The 15,247-nt window shown below is 40.7% G+C and overlaps 1 pseudogene; it reads left to right on the forward strand.

Moving 5' to 3' along the window:
- The first annotated feature begins 624 nt into the window (after positions 1-624).
- Positions 625-1,545, forward strand: LOC131825978 (S-methyl-5'-thioadenosine phosphorylase-like; annotated as a pseudogene).
- The last annotated feature ends 13,702 nt before the right edge of the window (positions 1,546-15,247 follow it).

Genomic DNA, 15,247 nt, shown 5'->3' on the forward strand with positions numbered 1-15,247 from the left:
GACAAAACAAACAAAAATCCCTCACTTCATGGAGTTCACATACTAGTGATGAGGATAGTCAACAAAGAAAGAAATAAGATACATATATATGTGTGTTTGTATACATGTGTGTATGTATATACATATATATGTATATATACATATATGTGTATATATATGGTGAACTCTATGGCATATCACATAGGATAAGTTAGTTCTAAGGAAGAAAATTAGTCAAAAAGAGGATATCCTTAAACTGTCATCTGGAAGGGGCTGAGAGTAGAGTGAAGAGGAGGGAGATTAAAATTTTTTTAATTGAGTGGCCATAAAAGGCCTCAACTCTATGGGCCAGATATTCCTTTGAAGTTTTGATTAATTACCGGATTACTGGGAAGGTGGAAGGGGGAAGATGAGACTGAACAACTCTATGAGGCTTAAAATATGTTGAATCAATTCTAACAAGTAGTGGGTTTGTTCTCTACCTGACTCCAACTTTAGCCATAACTGTTTACCACTAAGTCAACACCTTTCCTTGTACCGAGAAATTTCTTGTATCAAGAAATGGGAAGTCCCGCGCTGCCACTCCAACCACCTCTGCGGCTAGGCCCCACGAATCCACCGCCGCAGCCACCACCCCACATGGACATGGCCTCAGGTACCACCTCCACAGCAGTGAAGAGTGAAATAATTGGTGGAACAGGCCGGGATGATCCAGAAATCTTAGAAGGAAGAACTGAAAAATATATGGATACTCCATTTGGCAAGCCTTCCAATGCCTTAATTTGGGGGAAGATCAGGAATGTCTATTGTGTCCTCCTTGCAAGGCATGGGAGACAGCATACTATCATGCCTTCAAAAGTCAACTACCAGGCGAATATCTGGTCTCTGAAGGGCAAGGGCTGTACACACGTCATAGTGACCCCAGCTTGCAGCTCCTGAGGGAAGAGATTCAGCCCAGCAATATCGTCACTATTGATCAGTTAATCAACAGGATCACTAGAAGGCCTCAGACCTTCTATGATGGAACTCATTCCAGTACCAGAGGAGTGTGCCATATTCCCATAGCCATTCTGCCCCCAAATGAGAGAGCTCCTCAAAGAGATGGCTAAAAAGTTAGGACTCCGGTGTCACTCAAAAGGGACAATGGTCACAATCAAGGGACCTCATTTTAGTTCCCCGGCAGAAAGCATCATGTTCCGCACCTGGGGGGCAGATGTTGTCAACACAACCACAGTTCCAGAGGTGGCTGTAGCTAAAGAGGCTGGGATTTGCTACGCAAGTATTGCCATGGCAACAGATTAGGACTGCTGGAAAGAGCATGAGGAAGCGATTTTGGTGAGCTGGGTCCTAAAGACCCTGAAAGAAAATGCCAATAAAGCCAAAAGTCTACTCCTCATGACCATACCTCAGATGAGTCCATGGAATGGTCAGAAACCCTCCATAACCTGAAGAATAGGACCCAGTTTTCTGTTTTATTACCAAGATATTAAACTAGCATGGCTGCCTAGGAGACAAGAAGACTTCCTAATTCCAGTCGTTTGAGAAATTTTGGCTTAACTTGGAAAAAACATGGAAAAGACTTGTAGCCCTCATGCCCTTGCCTGCTAAGGAAGAACATGATAAGACAAGAAGACATGCATGAATCAGAGATGCCTTCTAGAAGGCTTAGATTGCTTCAGAAAATGACCGTAAATGTGGAAAAAATCTGACGCTTCAGGAAAAAAAAGATAAGACCCCATTTACCCCTCCCCCAGTAAATTTGTAATAATAAAGGGTGGGAGGTAACATCCAGTTTCCTATGTTACCCAAAGAAATACGAGGAAGAATGGGAATTCTTGGGCTATTTATTGGTGTTACTGTAAATTTGTACAGTTTTTTTGGAAGGGCAGTTTGTATCAGGAGGCTTAAAAATATTATACCCTTTATGCTGGTTACTCTACTCCTAAGAATTTATCTTTAAAAAATTATCAGAGATACAAAGAATTGTGTATAAGGAAAGGTACCATTAGTTAAAATAGTAAGTCTTCCGAACAATCTGAGTATACAACAGTTGGACGTAAACTATGGCATAGCTCTAATTGGATTGTGAAGCAATCAACTGAAGATCATGTTTTCACACAATAAATGTCCTAAAGAAATGGCTGCTCTAAAATATGAAATGAGAAAGAGATATGTGCACACACTTTGCATTGTTAATTTTGTTTTAAAGTTCTACATTAACGTACAAAAAGACTAGAGGTGAATATATAATCTTTTGTTACTGTATTTGGGGTTGAGACACTGAATAATTTTAATTTTCTTTATATTTTTCTGTGTCCTCATATTTTTCTACAATGAATATAATCAAATAATAAAGTTGTTTTAAAAATAAAAAAGCCCAGGGACGCCTGGGTGGCTCAGTGGGTTAAAGCCTCTGTCTTCGGCTCAGATCATGATCCCAGGGTCCTGGGATCGAGCCCCGCATTGGGCTCTCTGCTCAGCAGGAAGCCTGCTTCCTCCTCTCTCTCTCTGCCTGTCTCTCTGCCTACCTGTGATCTCTGTCTGTCAAATAAATAAATAAAATCTTTTAAAAAATAAAAAAATAAAAAAGCCCAGCTCTTGAAAGGAAAGAAAGAAGGAAAGAAAGAAAGAAAGAAACAAAGAAAGAAAGAAAGAAATGGGAAGACAATCGTGTGCTCACTAGCATAAAAGACACTAGCTAACTATACTGATCCCTGCACCAAGTATCAAGCAAGCAGAGGAAAAGGTGCCAACCAAGCTGAGATTCCTCTGAGACCAGAGCAGCTCCACTCTGTTACTGTCTCTGGTAACATAACCTTTGTGAGTACCATCCTCCAGCAAATATTACTCCTAACTTTCTAATATTTCTTCTTTGAAACTAGGCAGGATTATGTTGAGGCCTGTGATGGGGTCTGCTCTTTGCTGAAACAACATATCCCCACATGTGCTCTAGACCATCAAAGACAGTGTGTGGTTAATTTTACGTGTCAACTTGGCTGAACCATGGTGCTCAGATTGTAAACAAACGTCATTATTCTGAGTGTGTTTTGGGGGATGAGGTTAACCTTCCAAACTGGTAGACTTTGATTAAAACAGATTGTTCTCCATAATGTGAGTGGGCTTCATCTAATTAGTTGAAGGCATGAATACTATAAATGAGTGACCTCCTCTGAGCAAGAAGGAATTCTGTAACTCCCTCCTGGGTCTCCAGGCTACCAACCTATTCTGCAGATTTTGGGTTGCCCACTCTCCATAATCATGGGAGCCAATTTCTTAAAATCAATCAATCAATCAATCTCTCTCTCTCTCTCTTTCTCCTTCCCTTCCTTTTTCTCCATCTCTCCATCCTACTGGTTCTGGTTCTCTGTAGAACCCTGACTAATACACAGAGATAATCGTTATTTGGGGTGTTTGGGGGGTGTCTGATCCAGGCAGCTTTTGTGATTAGCTATAAAAGAGTCTTCCCTCAAATCTTGAAAAGTATCAATTTAGGGTTTTCATAGCTGTGATAATCCCCATTTGTCCCGGCACAAAATAATCCCCGTTTGTTCTGGAGGAGGCAGAGTCACTGTGAAGAACCATGTGTTTCTAGCTCTCCGGCCAAAGGAAGGTAAGCAACCGATTCTACTTCTTTCCCTTCTTTTATCAGGTTCAATAGTACCCAATAAATCATTCTACCACATAAAACCATATGTTTTTGTCTTTACCACTAAAGTGCAAACTCCTCAAGGGCATGTACCATATGCTGCATAGACCATCACTATAGCACCAACACACCTAGGACGATAAATCACACGTAGCAGAAGCTCCATAAATAGTTGTTAGAGAAAGGAAAATTGACCAAGCTGTACACTGAGACACTAAATGGGAAAAGCTGACCTAATTTAACCCTAAGAACTAACCCAAGCATGCAGGTGTATGTGGTTTAATTTTGCATACCTTCTCTGAAAAATTACTTGCCAAGCAAAACTTCACACACTGTGGTTATAAGGATAAATTTTTTCACTGGCTCCAGTTCACGTGGTTTAAATAGCATTTCTTCTTGCTATGAACTTTATTTTTATTTGAAACTCCATGAATGTGAAACCATTTGAATCAAACCAGATGCAAGCACTTGAAATGCCCTACTAGTTCCTTTCAGCCTCTTTTACTTTTACTTGTGAAACTGAATTTCACTTCAAGTACGCCCTCATCCAGGGGTGCCCTTTTCTTCTGATCGTCTTCAAACCCCTCCACTCTTACTATCTATTTGGGTGGAAAATCAAAATAAACTTTAAAAAATTGTTTTACCGTTATTCCTTAAAGACAGGATTTTTTTCTTTGGCAATTGGAAAATAATACAGAAATAAATGAGTAGGCACATTACATGTATGTGTGCTGTTTGCATACCCAGCTCACTCACATACACCCAAAAATCCTCTTTGTTCACTGTACTTTATATGGACCTATAATAATAGGCCAGTTCAGGAATGATGTCTGCCTTAACATCAACAGAAACGTGAGGACAAAGTTTTCCATTTCCACATACACTACTGTTTGGGTATGTAAGCTTCCAATGTGGTTGGCATATGAGAGGCAAGTAATTCTTGTTCCAGATTCAACTTGGAACCCCATCCTAGCCTAAGCATTAATTGTCTTTTTGCTTTTATAATGTAAGATTCGGATCTAGAAAACAAATGGATTATTTGCAACTGTAGCTTAACCTTCTAAACTCTTCCCATTTTTCACTCAAACTGTACTTTGGAAATCCTATCTTTAACATAAATGACCTAGCCATGAGTGTCCAGATGCTGGACTCATGACAAAAACTGTCAATTTTTCATCCAAGCACCAAAGGGAATGACCTCCATTAGAGTGAGATCTGCTAGATTGATTTTAGAAGCACCCACATTTCAAGCATACATCCTTATGCACAAACAACCACCAAAGGATGAAAAGATCTCTGTATGGCATCCACTTAGGAGAAATATTTTATTTAAAGTGTAACATAAAAAATTGTGATTTATATGAACATATGGGCACATAGGAGGAAACAGTAATCTTTTTTCAGATCCAGGATGGGAAATCACGCAGAAAAACAATGAAATGCAGTCCCTTTGTCCTGTTTGTTCTTCTGAACTACCATTGCAGCTCAAGGAGGAGGAGAGAGTGAAGCAGGGGTTGTTGCTCAGGGAAGAAGAAAGAAAAGCAGAGGTTGCTGCCAGCTGAGTTCACGGCCTTGCAAGGTCTATGGAGTGACCTGGCCAGGTACCACCGACAGTTCTGCTGTAATATCCAGAACAGAGACTTCTACCACAGAACTACGGATCACACATATTCAATGCCTACCAATGCAAAGTGCTTTGGAAGCCTCATCGATCCCCTGGACCATCCTTTTTTTACTAGGCATCATTGTACTCATTTTTAAAATGAGGAAACGGGAGTTAAGCAGAAGCAAGCGATGAGCACTGGGTGTTATACGCAACTAATGAATTGTTGAAGAGTACATCGAAAACTTATAATGTACAATATGCTGGATAACTGAATATAATAATAAATAAATAAATATGAAATAAAGAGATGCCTCAAAAAGGAAAAAGGCAAGCAGGCTACCCACCCCCCCCAATCACAGATGTAGTAAGTGACAAGTATGGATTCAAATTCCAGAACTTGCCTGCTTGAAAGCCCATGCTATTTCTACTATTACAGCCTGGAAGAACAGAGCACCTGAGTTTTTTTCTTTTTTTATAGTCCTCTTCCGGGACCTCTTTCTTGGTGATTCCAGATCTGTATATTTCCTAGCCCATTTTAAATGAAAGATCCTTAATTTCTCATGTACCAGTTGATGATCAAAGCAGCAAATTCTATTTAAGGAAAACAAAATTACTGGAGAGGGGGAAAAAGAAAGTCTTACGCTTTCTATTAAAAACAAACAAACAAAACAAATGGGGATTGGGATCCTGGGTGGCTCAGTGGGTTAAAGTCTCTGCCTTCAGCTCAGGTCATGGTCTCAGGGTCCTGGGATTGAGCCCCATGTCAGGCTCTCTGCTCAGTAGGGAGCCTGCTACCTCCTCTCTCTTTCTCTGCCTGCCTCTCTGCCTACTTGTGATCTCTGTCTGTCAAATAAATAAATAAAAGTGTTTAAAAACAAAAACAAAAACAAAACAGGGGGTGGGGAATAAGCCTCTGTTATGGTTTGGAATAATAGCTCCCAAAGAAAAACACGTTGAAATCCTAACCCCCAGTACCTAAGAGTATGACTTCATTTGCAAATAGGGTCTATATAGAGATAATCAGGTTAAAATGAGGTGTTTTTATAAAAAGGAAAATTTTGGACACAGAAACAGACACGTATAGAGAGAAGACAACATGAAGCACACAGGGAGAAGATGGCCAAGTGACTCGATTGATTCCTCTACACGTCAAGAGACACCAGAAGTTGCCAACAATGCTCCAGAAACTGGGAAGAGGTCAGGAAGGATTCCCCTGCAGGTTTCAGAAGGAGCATGGCCCTTAATTTTGGACTTTTAATCTCTAGACCTGTGAGACACTAGTTTTCTGTTGTTTCAAGTCACCCAAGTTATGGTACTTTGTTACTGCAGTCCTGAAAAACCTTATTCACAAAGAATGAAGATAAAGGACAACAAACCCTTGCTGTTCCTGGTATGATCCTGGGACCAGCAGCCCCTGTGTCACCTGGGAACACCGTGGGGCTCAGACCAGACCTACTGACTCAGAACCTGCTTTTCACCAACCTCTCCAGGTGATTCACACTCGCACTCAACTTTGAGAAACGCTACCCTAGAGAAACAGAATTGCAATTTGGATGGACAATACCCCTTGATGTGTAGCTCAGAAAAAAAGAGAACAGATAAAAACACTGAGATAGGACACTTCTGAACTGTTTCGGGAGGAATGGAGGCTCGGGTGGCCCACTGGAAGAGGGAGAAATGTGTGTGGCTAGGCAGCAACAACTAAAAATATACCTAATAAATATGCAGGAACCTGGGATGACCAAGGCAGAGACAACAGAAGACCCAGGATGACCTTGGCAAGGAAAATCTTAAAGTGGGTTCAAAACAAGAGGAAATCTAAGAGGCAAATCTGAGTGACAAAGGACAGAAGCAGGAGTGTGTGGGCAGGCACTGGGGAAAGGAAGCACATCTTCCTCTTGTACAAATAACCAGGGGACTCGGGAGATGCTTGGGACACCCAGAACTCTTAGTTGTCACATGCTTATTACAAAGCCCTCTCGTAGATTCCCATAATGTTAACTTTGTACTCTGAATTAGGACTTTTCTTTTTCCCAAAAGTACTGAATGAAGAGTGTTTACCAAGGGGAAGCCCCGGACCATCCAGGCAACTCTTGCCCAGGTGCTCTGCGTCAAGGCTGGAACTGGCTGCTTCCCAATCACAGGGCCACATTCAAGCTGGACCCCACCGCTCAACTTGTGGGTCTTTATTCAACACACACAGGAAGATAAGTGACATAAAATAAGGGAGACATGACCGATCCCAGCTGAGATGTGGAATGAGGGATGAAAATGCAAAGAGTGTGTTCCAGATGGCAAAAGTTACAGGGAAGAAACTTCTTAATCTGAGACTCAGCTTAGGGGACCTCTGGGAAAGAGAAAATGGGAACTAAATGCCCAGAGACTGAAAACAGGTTGGTGAAGGCTGACCTTAACAGTTGCTTTGCTCTAAGCAGGTCTACATCCCACCTAATGACAAAATTCTAATCAGGATGATAAATGGTCCACACAGTTTCCATTTGAGAGCTGTAGATTCCTTCTCCTTTCCTTCTCACGCATGGACACCACATGTCAAAAATCAATATAATACAGTAACAAAGCAAAACCTGAATCTTTACCTGGCAATAACCTAAGTCTCTAGGTTGTCTCCAAATTCTTGATTTTAAATCTCTCAAAACATAGAATAAACCACTGACTCACACATGAACTTATTTCTTTTAACTCTGACAAAATCAGTTTATCCATTCATTTTTAATTCTACACTTTTAACTTTATAGCAATTAAAATACTCACTGAGAGGAAAAATTTTAAAGGACACTCCAATAGAAAATTTGTGACCCCCAAAGATATCTGTTTTATAGATTAGTGTGATTGCTGAAAATAGTTGTCCTTAATTATTGCATATGAGTTTACTTGGGATTCTTATTTGGGGGAATAACTAGGTGAGGTGGCCAAGAAAATCTGTTTGACTAAGATGGACATCCTAAATAGCCCACTTTGAGAACAAATGAGATTGGCATATCAACACTTAATAACTATAACACAGACTGCAAAAAAAAAAAAAATTGAAAGGCAGAAAAGAAACATTTTTTCCTCTGGAAATGCTATCTTCCACCACCCTCCCCACCCCACATGCAGCCAAGATGCCTCTCGTTTTTTAATACAGGAAACATTTGTGGGACAAATGTAGACTAGGAAGAATTGTATCATGCTCCCAAGTCAGCTAAATTTGAAATAAATCAAAAGTTAAGATACCCTTGTCCTGATACTCTTGAACTGTTTCTTCCTCTCTGCTTGTCATTTTTTTCAAGGCCCAGTTTAAAAACTCCAGCCGTCCATGACCTCTCTCTTTTCTGGATTTCACTCTGAATTGTCTGAACCGATGGTCTGTTTCCTTTCACTGATATGCATTTTTATGCATATGCATACATGTTTTGGAGAAAAGAAGATGAATGTCTTCAGACATGAGGTTTGAAATCTTGACATTAAAATGAGACGATTAGTAACACACTTAATGTTATTATATGAAAGTCTGATTCAAATAGTACCAGAGGGCTCAAGCTGAAATGATGCATTTTCAGTAGAAAGGCTGCAGCTGCAATGGTCTACCAGCATTGGTGTGTCCCACTTCATGCAGCCAGCCTCAGAAGAGATCTGCTCACACATGAGAAACTCCTTGGACTAAAAGGAGTGTCAGGAGGGTGGCTGGGCTTTCTCAAAGGTTCTAGTATCAAGAGTTTGATCACTTTTCATGTGTATGCACCATGGTTGATCTTTCCCAAGGAAACCCAGGAGCACTCACAGCATTGAAGAAACTTTTCTCAAAGGCAAAAATGAACCCAAGATGTCATAAAAGGAGCTTCCAAGCTGCCAGCCTTGTCTTGGCTAAATGTTCCTATGTAACCGTGGGCTTAGGACTTAATACTATCTCATTGCATGCTCTCCAAACAGTCGGAATGAAGAAGGGAAAATTATGTGCAGCAAAATCATACAATGCATTTGTTTCATATGAAGACGGGCATGTATTATCAGCAGATGTCTCACTCAGAATGGGCTTTTCAGGACAGCCAGGAGCAACTTCCCCTCCATTATAATGTGCAGCACCAACACTGCTAAGCCAGTTTTCTCTCTCTCCCTCTCCATTCCTCTTTCTCTCTCTCCCTCCCCCTTCTCTCCCTCTCTTGATGTCTCTCTCAGTCACTGTCTCACTCATGCCTTCCTTCCCTCCCTCTCTTTGAAGCAAATTACACATGTAACACTTGCATAAATGTTAAAAACAGAGCTATGTGTTTTATGATTGTTTTGGCATTGCTTCATACCACTGCTCAGCCATTCCTCCTCTTCAAACTTGATGAAATCACAATGATTCATAAGCTTTGGTTAGAATGGTTGTGTGATACACTCTTGAAGGAGCAATAAGCCTATTATATTACCCAAATAAATGGGTCTTAAAAGAAGAGAATAGCTGCATCCTTAACTAAATCAAATGTGACAGATTCATACAAGATTTTGTGTCATTCCTGGTTCCATATTAATTTTAAGAGTGTTTGTTCCAGCACTTTGAAAAATGCCAGTGGTATTTGGATTGGGATGGCATTGAAAGCATAGATTGCTGTGGGCAGCATAGACATTTTAACAATGTTTACTCTTCCAATCCATGAACATGGAATATTTACCCATCTTTTTGTGATGGGTAATTTCTTCAATTTCTTTCATGAGTGTTCTCTTGTTCCTCGAGTACAGATCCTTTGCCTTTTTGGTTAGGTTTATTCCAAGATATCTTATGGTTTTTGGTGCTGTTGTAAATGCAATCAATTCTCTAATTTCTCTTTATACAGTTACATTGTTAGTGTATAAGTAAGCAACTGCTTTATATGCATTGATTTTATATCCTGTACACAATGGAGTATTACTCAGCCATCAGGAAGGATGAATATCCGACTTTTGCATCAACATAGACAGAATTGGAGGATATTATCCTAAGTGAAATAAGTCAAGCAGAGAAAGTCAATTATCATATGGTTTCACTTGTTTGTGGAACATGAGGAATAACATGGAGGACATTAGGAGAAGGAAGAAAAAAATGAAGTTGGGGAAATTGAAGGGGGAGATGAACCATGAAAGACTATAGACTCCAGAAAACAAACTAAGGGCTTTAGGTGGCGGGGTGGGGGTTGGCCTGGTGATGGGTATTAAGGAGGGCATGGACTGCATGCACTGGGTGTTATACACAAACAATGAATCAAGGAGCACTATATCAAAAACTAATGATGTACTGCAAAGTGACTAACATAACACAATAAAAGAAAAGCTTTATTGTAAAAAGAAAAAAAAGATTCTTGTGTCATATGTGACACAATTAAAATTAAGCCGAATAAATTTATTGAGCTTTGGAAGTAACTGGCTTTCTGTTCTTGGAGAAGAATCAGGATCATGATCTGTCATGAATGTTTTGGATAAGAGGTGAGACTCTAGCCTATGCGTTTCCAAATTCTGTGAAATCAAGATTCTAACACAGAGGGGAAAATGACTGGAAATAAAATTAAATTAGAGATGATGAATCTGAGGTAAAATAATTGAATTTTAAGGAGTCAGTTCAAAAGAAAATGGCATTTCAGTTGATCAAAAGAAAAGAAGAGGAATGTTGACCAGAGTCTATTGCCCAAGTGAAGCCAAGAATTACATCCTGAGAAGTAAAGAAAACTTAGGAAGTGTCTAATTTAATCCCTTCACTGTGCATATAAGAAATCTGAGTAAGAAAATCACAATGCCCTACCTAGCGCTATCTAATTATGAACAAGAACTGAGATGGAACCCAAAGAATGTTACTCCCAGGTCAGTTTTCTCTCCACCATATGAAGAAAGATCCCCACACATTAATGAAATTCTCCAAAAAGTAGAAACAGATGGCATCACTATGGAAATTCAGTGGTTATTGAGTTTCATTTATGAAACTTGCTTCTTCCCCTATGTTAATTACCAATGGCCTAAAAATTCTTCTACTTACCAAGTTAATTTCACATTTTCAGGGCATATACTTCAATTTTATTATCTACTGAAGATTCTTTTTTTAAAAATGGAAATCTCCATACCATGTACATACTAGGTTTGAACACAATTTTCGGTCACCCACTGCAAAGTGAGAGAGAAAAAATACATTTGTACTTTGTTAAGATGGTGCCACCAATATAAGGACTCACAATTGTAGCCTCTTTCTAACACACAAATCCAAAACGGATTCTTCATCCCCATCCCACTCCCTTGCTTAATCATTACTTGGCACAAAAGAAACATGCAACCTTTCTTCTCTTTCCGAGAACATCTTTGAGTAGAGAACACGGTGTATTGTACAAAATATCACATTGACTACAACCTAACTGGAAACCATGTGGTACTGACATTTGCTGCTTTCCTTTCTTCTCTTTGCTAGCACCATATCCAAAATTTACAATCTGCTGGAGAATATTTAGAGTCTACAGATTTGCTCCAGGAACACTCTGGTGGCAAGAAACCTCCTTGGAGATATAATTCTAGAATTCTCACAAAACTAAACTTCTCATCTTTGGGAAGCTTGTCAATACCCGGGTTGTGGGTATCTAGGCAACTATGAGATGAAACATGAGACTGGTCATAGGGCAAGAGAAAAAACATGATAAGAATGTAAGAATCACTAAAATAAATCATGATCCATTTGCCTGTGCACCACTCTCCCTGTGGTACCAATGAGAACAAGAACTGTGAATGAAGAAAGTCAAGTTCATACTTCCTGGAGACTTGCTCTTTCCATTTCTCTTGAGTGCCTAACACCCCTCGCAGATCTGTCCCCCTACATCCCTGGCCATGTCAGAAGTATTTCTTAACACACCCACAGCCCTTTTCCCCACTGGGCATCATGTCTCCTTCTTAGGAGAAATGCATTCTCTTAAGACTTCTTCTGAAAATACAAGTGACTTATAGCCAGAGTTAACATGCTCCCCCACTCCCAGGGCCAGCAAGTTCTACAGAGGGGAACTTGTTGATCCACAGGAATGAATTTCTAATGCTGGGATTTGGGCTGAGATGTCTGAGGGCTCAAAGGCCTGCTCAGTACTTTGGAAATTACACTAGATGGATTTTCTCCATGAGTAGATACAGTCAGCTCTGAGATGGAGCTAGAATGATGGAAATCACATGATAGAAATCACATGATGGAAATCACATGATGGAAATCACAAGAGTTGAGCAAATCACATCATTTCTTCTCCTCCATTTATTCACCCATGAAATAAGTGTCAGGAAGTATACTTAAAGCCCTTTTTTGAAGATCATGTCTAACATGTATATGAAAGAAATTTATCAACACAAGTCACCATAATCATCGAAATGTATCATTTTCCTGATTGATAGCAATTAGGGAAAGACATTCTGGTGATTCTAACTTTTTTAAAAGATTCTTCTAAAGTAAAGGTCGCCAAACTTTGTAAAAAAAAAAAAAAAAAAACAGGTAGTAAATTATTTTGGCTTTGCAGGTCATTTGGTGACTTCAACTATGAAACTCTGCTATTGCAAAGAGAAGGCAGTCACACAGCTAGGCCTAGCTTGTGGGTTGGATTTTGTCAATTTCTATTTTAAAAGCAAAACAAATAGGAGAACAAATAGGGATGTAGAAGAACAGACAATATACTTGAGAGTACCGTATTTCCTGGACTTTCATCCTAGCTACCACAAAAATTTCTTGGCTAACAAGCAGCTTATAACGCCAACAGTAGAAAGGCTGTGCATTCTAAGAGTGCAATGGCTTCTCTGGCCTATGGTCCCACGCATTTGTGAGCAGGCTCGGCTGTCACAAATGGTCATTGGTAGCCCTGGTGGCAGAGTTGCGTGCATGTCAACTTTCCCATTTTCTCTCTCAAATTGAATGACAGGAGATGAGGCTCTGGTGAATGGAAAAAGAGTTGATAGCCCATAGTTTCTGGCACAAAGTCTTCTGGACTGTGGCTGACCTATTCTGGAGCAAGTTGGTGTCCACAGGATCACCTCCTATATCCCAGCCCCACCTATGCTACCATTTCTAGGTGTTCTGACTATCCCATTCCACCCACATCCTGCTCAGAACCCACTACCACAGAACTTTTGTCATTGTCTTTGCTCTAACCAGCAGGAGCAAGATCCACCAGGATGGATTAAGGAGCAGAAAAATTAAAATCCAAGTTATTTTTTAGGTTACGCCACTCTGGGATAGGTAGTGTCCAAACAGTGTGTCTACCTCAGAAACTCTTCAACAACTGCATGTTTATGCTCAGGGTGTCTCACACCTTCTGGCCCCCTTCCTTATCCTCCCAAATACTGGTTCCCAGCAACATCTGTCCTTATGTTCCTATAGGAAGACACACAAACAAAAAGCAAATTTAAAAATTCCTCCATTTCTACCTGTGTTACAGTCTTTACCTTTTTTTAAAGATTTTGTTTATTTGAGAGAGAGAGAGAGAGAGATGGCATGAGCTGCGGGAAAGGCCAAGGGAGAGGGAGAAGTAGACTCCCCGTGGAGCAGGAAGCCTGAAGCAGAATCATTCCCAGGACCCTGAGATCAGAACTTGAGCCAAAAGCAGACATGTCACTCCCTGAGCCACCCAGGTGCCCCAATATGTGTTACAGTCTTTAAAAGTCCACAGTGTAGAGTTCCCTTGTATGCATCTCCCTCAGACTCCAGGGATAGGGCACTTTTCTTCCACTCAGTTTAACCCTCTCTATGCATGAATCTGGTGGCCACAGCCAGGTGCCAGGATGGAAGGAGGTCCGGACCTGCCCTGATAGTAAAGGTAAAAGCGGAAGTCTTTGCTTTGTGAGTTCTCCCCCAGCATTATTCATAGTTGGACTTGTAATTTTTCTATATCCTGACCTAATCTTTCTTCAAATTTCATTGCTTCTCAGTCTCGAGTCTTTCCAGAGCCCATCTTTCCTCTCCAAACCCACTGCTGCTACACAGGCTCATTATCTATCACCTAGGACATGCTTCTTCTGAGTGATGTCTCTTGCCTGCCAGTTTTCCCCATTTCATGTGCCCTCCCTCAATAGTGTTTTGGGTCTAAAACACTAACCTGTCCCTTCTTTGGCAGGTGCCAGAGCTGGGAACTTCATCACCAAAACAAGCAGGGGACTAATTACAATGCATTTTCCTGGGTTCCACTCTTGGAATCACAATCTCTACAGGGGTGGGGACTAGATACATGCATTCCTCCATTTCTTATCCACTGGTCTCCAAACCCAGCAATTCTCTTCTATACTAAGCTATCCAGGATACCACTGGGTTAGAGGGCCAGATCCAGTCTCCAAAGATGATCCGCACCTCTTGTTTCATGTTTATAAGATGTCCAACTAGTCCACTCACTCACTGATTTTCATACCCTCCTTAGATCTGGTGGATAAAACTGGTCATCCTGGTAACTGAATATTTCTTTCTGGAAGCATAAGTGTGGACTCCCAGGAGTGCGGTTTGTTCTTTTGAAGGAGGGGTTTTCCTTCCCACGAGCTGAGGCTCAACTCCTCACCCTGGTACTCTAACACAGCTTCCCACATGTGGGTCAAAGGGGGCCAGTTGTGGGAGGACATGGAACCTGAGTTACGAGCCGAGTCCTTCCAGCTGCACTCCATTGGCATTCATCAGGAAGGCTGATGGCTGGAGGGGTGACTTCATCGAAACATGGCATTCACTATGTCGCAAGCTCCTCCGAGGGCAGAGGTAGGGTCTGCTTCCCTGAGAACTAGATTAAGGACTGGCTCAATTAACATTTGCTGAATTATATTAATAATGGAAGGAAGCAATCAACCAATACGTGAACAAATGCATCAATAGCCCAGGCTAAGGAAAAGAGCTTGTTAAATGCCTTGAGAGCCATTTTTGTTATGCACCGGCATGATTTTTGATGGAGTATTTCAACACATCTGCTGGTCGGTTTGCTCTTTGGGAATGAGATTCTGGATAAGACTGACTATACAAAGTAGCATGAATTATACTCTCCCATGATTATTCCCTCTGTGATTTCACTATTAACCAGAGC

The sequence above is a fragment of the Mustela lutreola genome, chromosome 2 (genome assembly GCF_030435805.1).
Source record: "Mustela lutreola isolate mMusLut2 chromosome 2, mMusLut2.pri, whole genome shotgun sequence".
In the NCBI taxonomy this organism is placed as follows: Eukaryota; Metazoa; Chordata; class Mammalia; order Carnivora; family Mustelidae; genus Mustela; species Mustela lutreola.